The following is a 6,197-nucleotide window of genomic DNA, read 5'->3' on the forward strand; positions in this document are numbered from 1 at the left end:
CAGGTTACACACCGGCCAACCGCTCAGGCAGTGTGTCTCGAGCCAATCCCCAGCCGACCCCCAGCTCAGAGGAGAAGCTTAGCGAAGCAGCCACGCGCATAAGAGGGGCAGCGACATCCGCAGGGTCGCCGTAAGCCAGCAGACAGCGCGGTGTGGTCAGGCCGACATCGGGTCGCCGGCCGCTGGCGCCGCCCCCAGGCCATCGTGCACGTTGCAACTTGGCCGATTACGGCGCTCCCTGCCCTGCAGTAGGGGCAGCTGAAGCTCGCCTGGGGCTCTGTAGTCGCCAGCTGCTGCACTTGGGCTGCACTCTGGGAGATCTCTGCGGCTTGATGCACACTCTATGCAGTATGTATGAGCTACCTCCCTTCCGTCGTTAAAATGATCTGTTTGTACCTGCAGGTTAGCCTCGATAAGGAATGGACTTCCATAAAACAGCAAGATGTAATTTGGCCTGAGAATCTATATAACTAAACATTCGGAGTTCAAAAATCCCTCCGAATTCATTACCAATCTAGTCCTACAGTCCTCAGCTGCATCTTTTCCTTAGATCCCTCAACCATAGATGACATCTTTCAGACTGGATCCTTCATCTATCCCTGATCCCAAGCCAAAGCTTACTGTTGCCACAAATGCCCCGTCTTCAATGACCATTTCACTTCTTATTGCAAAAATGCTCCTACCTACCTCCACTGCAAAGCCAACCACCTGTACCATCACTGTCCCAACCTCCATTCCCCATCCACCTGCAATACAGGCAGCCAGTCCCATCACACCTTCTCCAGTAAGTGTACAGCCAAGCCCCCTCCCAACAAACCGGAACTGATCGTCCTAATCTGCCCTGTTGACACACCACACCACCCAAACAACTTCCTACGCCCCACTTTTAATGCTAAAAATATCATCCGCTTCATCACCACTGTCCATCATAACATCCACCCATTCTAGCGTTCAGATATCCTCTATCAGGTACTCTGGAAGCCCGTTCCTTATTTAATTTAAATGTGACTGTCTAATACACTCCTGGAAATTGAAATAAGAACACCGTGAATTCATTGTCCCAGGAAGGGGAAACTTTATTGACACATTCCTGGGGTCAGATACATCACATGATCACACTGACAGAACCACAGGCTCATAGTCACAGGCAACAGAGCATGCACAATGTCGGCACTAGTACAGTGTATATCCACCTTTCGCAGCAATGCAGGCTGCTATTCTCCCATGGAGACGATCGTAGAGATGCTGGATGTAGTCCTGTGGAACGGCTTGCCATGCCATATCCACCTGGCGCCTAAGTTGGACCAGCGTTCGTGCTGGACGTGCAGACCGCGTGAGACGACGCTTCATCCAGTCCCAAACATGCTCAATGGGGGACAGATCCGGAGATCTTGCTGGCCAGGGTAGTTGACTTACACCTTCTAGAGCACGTTGGGTGGCACGGGATACATGCGGACGTGCATTGTCCTGTTGGAACAGCAAGTTCCCTTGCCGGTCTAGGAATGGTAGAACGATGGGTTCGATGACGGTTTGGATGTACCGTGCACTATTCAGTGTCCCCTCGACGATCACCAGTGGTGTACGGCCAGTGTAGGAGATCGCTCCCCACACCATGATGCCGGGTGTTGGCCCTGTGTGCCTCGGTCGTATGCAGTCCTGATTGTGGCGCCCACCTGCGCGGCGCCAAACACGCATACGACCATCATTGGCACCAAGGCAGAAGCGACTCTCATCGCCGAAGACGACACGTCTCCATTCGTCCCTCCAGTCATGCCTGTCGCGACACCACTGGAGGCGGGCTGCACGATGTTGGGGCGTGAGCGGAAGACGGCCTAACGGTGTGCGGGACCGTAGCCCAGCTTCATGGAGACGGTTGCGAATGGTCCTCGCCGATACCCCAGGAGCAACAGTGTCCCTAATTTGCTGGGAAGTGGCGGTGCGGTCCCCTACGGCACTGCGTAGGATCCTACGGTCTTGGCGTGCATCCGTGCGTCACTGCGGTCCGGTCCCAGGTCGACGGGCACGTGCACCTTCCGCCGACCACTGGCGACAACATCGATGTACTGTGGAGACATCACGACCCACGTGTTGAGCAATTCGGCGGTACGTCCACTCGGCCTCCCGCATGCCCACTATACGCCCTCGCTCAAAGTCCGTCAACTGCACATACGGTTCACGTCCACGCTGTCGCGGCATGCTACCAGTGTTAAAGACTGCGATGGAGCTCCGTATGCCACGGCAAACTGGCTGACACTGACGGCGGCGGTGCACAAATGCTGCGCAGCTAGCGCCATTCGACGGCCAACACCGCGGTTCCTGGTGTGTCCGCTGTGCCGTGCGTGTGATCATTGCTTGTACAGCCCTCTCGCAGTGTCCGGAGCAAGTATGGTGGGTCTGACACACCGGTGTCAATGTGTTCTTTTTTCCATTTCCAGGAGTGTATTTACAAAACTACTCCCACTTCCTCTTTTCCCGAGTACACAATCTCGGTTAATTCATTCCACCCCAACTATAACACTACCGTCTGCTACTGCTATACCATTACCTTAAGGTAGGAGGCAGGTCATGAAATAAGGCTATCTAGTTAAAACAATTATCGTGTAAAGCAACAGAGCAGTGTTACCCTCTGAGAGGAATTTTGTTATGTTGACCGAGTTGTACTTAACGAGGTTGGCTTATCGGAAATGAAAGTCAGAATTACGTAAATATTTGAACAGTAACAAATAATGTTTTACCTAGCTATACTGTTTAAAGAATAAGGAAAACGGTCGCCAGGCTAATTAGGAAAGAGAAAAATGAACGTTCTTGTTTAAAAAAGTAGGTATGAGTAACTTTAACGGACAAACACAACCTCTACTATGCCACACGCGAGTGCAATGAACTCTGGCACATACATATGTTTACGGTAAGACTGAAGCTAACAGCTAGAGCAGCACAAACTATTTGCAAAAATATAACAGATAACGAAACACACTGTTACTTTCAGGGCTTGTTCAAACTGAATGGTCCTTATAACATTACTAACAATATTCCTGTAAGATCATAGATTGGATATAAGTTCAGTATCACTTTTCACGCATTTTCCTAGCTGACATAAAATTTTTGCCGGCCGCTGGTGGCCGAGCGGTTCTGGCGCTACAGTCTGGAACCGCGCGACCGCTACGGTTGCAGGTTCGAATCCTGCCTCGGGCATGGATGTGTGTGTTGTCCTTAGGTTAGTTAGGTTTAAGTAGTTCTAAGTTCTAGGGGACTTATGACCTCAGCAGTTGAGTCCCATAGTGCTCAGAGCCATTTGAACCATTTGAACCATAAAATTTTAAATGTAATGCACTGCAAAATTATGAGCTGGTCACAGGTTAAGTCTCTCTCAGTTTAATACTTTACTATTTAAAATGAAAGTTAGTTGAAATTCACTAACAGGTTACTTCTCACTGTCTTTTGAATAAATAAATTATGGTTTTCATAAACAGTGGTCTTCCCGTTACTTGTTACCTAGCATTAGCATAATAGACAAACTGTGGATCCTGTTATACTATTAATATGCACTTGCAATACACAAGAGAGACCAACACTTAGAAAACATGAACATATAACTTTCCGCAACTGCAGTTTTCCACTTTTACTACAGTGAGACACAAAATTAACATATTTGTAAGATACTGACTCACCTTCTGCGATTTACAACAGGCAGCAATGTGATAATTTACTAAGCAAAATTTTATAAGCCTCATTCTTAAGAACTTTTAATTTTGAAATTGGCACAACTTATTAATAAGCAGTTTTAATCGGAAAATTATTTTCAGAAAACATCACTCTCTTGCCACATAACTTTAACCTTCTTTTTACTATGTTCGAGAGACATTAATTAGCAAAACACTGGGCTTTAATGTTCTTTCAGTAAGGACACTCGGTAATCATAGTTCAAATGGAGAGGAACCTGAGAGGTGTTGTGATAGGAAAAAAATCAAGGTAGATACATGAATTCAATTATAAGTTACCTTATATTTGAGCACACTAACACATCCAATAAGCTGATCCTTCACTGTACATCATTATAGTATTCCGTTACAGTGATTGCGCATTGTGGTGGCAACTAAATGTTGGTAGGTAGATTATCAGGCAGAATTGCTGGACTCTGTCCCGTCTTGGTGGCGATGATGGATACCAATTCCAGAATCGTTTCCGGTATTTATCCATCCATCCGAGGCACTGGAAAGTGGCAGAAAAAGCCTCTCTCGGAACCAGCACAATATGCAACTTTTACATGGCAGTGCACAGTTTGGTAGCTCGTCCCCGACTGACTCTTGGTTCCACCTTTTCTACCTAGGCCAACCAAAGTTTGCGTGAGCTACACAGTTCCGTTCCGGAGGGGAACCACTACAACTTTTTCTTCCAAACTAATTAATAACCCTAAGTGAAGGTCAGCAGTTTAGTAACAGCAACCAAACGCATTAAAGGAAACAGAACATTTGAACATATTGACATTTCTACAAAAAATACTCACACAGAAATTACAATTATATACAGTAACTTTTGTTCCCTCCAAATGGGACAAAGAATTTAAATGATAGATATACTACATTGCATAGAATCAAACCACGACATCAAAGTTTTAACACTGATAGGAGTACACAATTTTATGTTATCGATTCAAACACATTTACAGATACTCAATGTTACAACATTAAGCCAAAGCGAAAGGCTAAATAAATCCATACAGCATTAGAGCTATGGTGTTACACAACCTTGAGGCATTCCATCCCACTCTTGAGCTGCCGCCCCTCCCCCGCCACCCGCCCCTACAGCACTCTAGATCCATTCCATCGACACCCTTTTCACAACCGCATCACAAACTTCCTCCTTCTCGACAACTTCAACGTCAGCTCTCTGTCCTCATCTTTCGTTTCAATCTCCACAGTGCTACCACAGTCTCTTCCGTCTACCCCTTATCTAGGGCTGGCTATGAAGCAGACGGCACATTCGCAACATCTCCTGTATCTTTTCGCCTCTGAAAGCCGGCCATGAAACGCCAGCTAACGAGTACAAAGAACATGTAATACTACTCCCGCAAACAGCAGCAAGTGCATGCAATGTAAGTATGATTTTCATAAACTGCCTGGGACTGTTGAAGGGTATTAATATTTTCATTATTAAAAAACTTCCTGGCAGATTAAAACTGTGTGCCCGACCGAGACTCGAACTCGGGACCTTTGCCTTTCGCGGGCAAGTGCTCTACCAACTGAGCTACCGAAGCACGACTCACCCCCGGTACTCACAGCTTTACTTCTGCCAGTACCTCGTCTCCTACCTTCCAACCTTTACAGAAGCTCTCCTGCGAACCTTGCAGAACTAGCACTCCTGAAAGAAAGGATATTGCGGAGACATGGCTTAGCCACAGCCTGGGGGATGTTTCCAGAATGAGATTTTCACTCTGCAGCGGAGTGTGCGCTGATATGAAACTTCCTGGCAGATTAAAACTGTGTGCCCGACCGAGACTCGAACTCGGGACCTTTGCCTTTCGCGGGCAAGTGCTCTACCAACTGAGCTACCGAAGCACGACTCACGCCCGGTACTCAGTTTCATATCAGCGCACACTCCGCTGCAGAGTGAAAATCTCATTCTGGAAACATCCCCCAGGCTGTGGCTAAGCCATGTCTCCGCAATATCCTTTCTTTCAGGAGTGCTAGTTCTGCAAGGTTCGCAGGAGAGCCTCTGTAAAGGTTGGAAGGTAGGAGACGAGGTACTGGCAGAAGTAAAGCTGTGAGTACCGGGCGTGAGTCGTGCTTCGGTAGCTCAGTTGGTAGAGCACTTGCCCGCGGAAGGCAAAGGTCCCGAGTTCGAGTCTCGGTCGAGCACACAGTTTTAATCTGCCAGGAAGTTTCATATCAGCGCACACTCCGCTGCAGAGTGAAAATCTCATTCTGGAAACATCCCCCAGGCTGTGGCTAAGCCATGTCTCCGCAATATCCTTTCTTTCAGGAGTGCTAGTTCTGCAAGGTTCGCAGGAGAGCTTCTGTAAAGGTTGGAAGGTAGGAGACGAGGTACTGGCAGAAGTAAAGCTGTGAGTACCGGGCGTGAGTCGTGCTTCGGTAGCTCAGTTGGTAGAGCACTTGCCCGCGAAAGGCAAAGGTCCCGAGTTCGAGTCTCGGTCGGGCACACAGTTTTAATCTGCCAGGAAGTTTCATATCAGCGCACAC

At 47.8% G+C, this 6,197-nt stretch overlaps 1 non-coding gene across 1 annotated transcript; it reads left to right on the forward strand.

The window, feature by feature from the left end:
- Positions 1-5,781: 5,781 nt before the first annotated feature.
- Positions 5,782-5,856, forward strand: Trnap-cgg (transfer RNA proline (anticodon CGG)). Its single transcript has one exon. It is a non-coding gene; the product is annotated as a tRNA-Pro (tRNA).
- The last annotated feature ends 341 nt before the right edge of the window (positions 5,857-6,197 follow it).

The sequence above is a fragment of the Schistocerca serialis genome, chromosome 6 (genome assembly GCF_023864345.2).
Source record: "Schistocerca serialis cubense isolate TAMUIC-IGC-003099 chromosome 6, iqSchSeri2.2, whole genome shotgun sequence".
NCBI classification, from domain to species: domain Eukaryota; kingdom Metazoa; phylum Arthropoda; class Insecta; order Orthoptera; family Acrididae; genus Schistocerca; species Schistocerca serialis.